This window comes from Otolemur garnettii, unplaced genomic scaffold (assembly GCF_000181295.1).
Source record: "Otolemur garnettii isolate 467f Iridium unplaced genomic scaffold, OtoGar3 scaffold00018, whole genome shotgun sequence".
Lineage (NCBI taxonomy): Eukaryota > Metazoa > Chordata > Mammalia > Primates > Galagidae > Otolemur > Otolemur garnettii.
In genome coordinates, this window is record NW_003852413.1 from 24,035,670 (window position 1) to 24,036,784 (window position 1,115).

Sequence of the window (1,115 nt, forward strand, 5' to 3'; positions counted from 1 at the left end):
TTCTGTTGGTGGTGAGGAGGATGTGTTGGTGGAAGGAAAACCAGTTACGGTGACAGTGCAGAGGTAAGATGATAAGGGCCTAGAGTGGACACAGTGCATGGGACTGGAGGAGCCATGACTAGGGTGTTTCAGACTTTGCCATGGCTTGTATAGTGCATAGGAAACTATTTAGCCAGGCCCAGCACCATCAGGCATTTGTGCCACTGGAACATTTTTTCCCCCAATTCCCTTGGGCTTTCCGTTGTCTAGAACCCACAGTCTCTGAGATCCCGTCTAGCCTGATTCAAAGGTGTCTATGATGGCAGAGTAGGGGAGAGGCTGAAGCATGGCAGGACCCTGGCTCCCAAGTTCAGGCTCTAGGACAGTAAGCCTGTCAGACCCCACCCTCAGCAGGCTGAGTCACAGCTCCTTCCTCCAAGCAGTAACTCTGTATCCAAAGATACGTCCTCAGGGGAAAGAAGTTCAGCAGGCTTCCAAGCCCTTCCCTCCCTGATGTTGGAGACCCCCAGAGCCAGCCTGGATGAGGGGATAACTGAAAGGAAAGGAGGAGGGCTACTTTACCTATCAGGTCAGCCAGGGACCCACCTACTGCCCAGCTACTCGGCAGTTTGGGGAGGGCAGCAAAGGCCTCTGCTGTTCTTGTTCCTTGTAGAAAAGGGCACAAGATGTATACACCTCACTCTCCTATCCTTGGATGTGGTCTCTCTGAGCACCTATTGTGTACCACAGCCTCTCAGGTATTAAATATCTCTCTGGCTGGGAATGGTGGTTCATGCCTGTAATCCCAGCACTTTGGGAAGCTGAGGTTGGAGGATCACTTGAACCCGGGAGCTATGATCACATTCCACTGATTCCAGCCTAGGTGACGGAAGGAGACCCTGTGTCTAAAATACATACATACATACATAATATCCCAGACAACAGGAGAAATGGTGTATGCACACATTCGACCACCTGATAGCCTATAGATGGGCTCAAGGTGAGGTGTTTGCAGAGGTCAGAGGAGCCGGAGGATGAAGCAGTGGTCTCTGCCTGAACTTCAGGGAAGGCTTCACAGAAAAGGGAACAAGTGAGCTATGCTTTAAGGGACGAATGGGAATCTACCAGATGGCAAA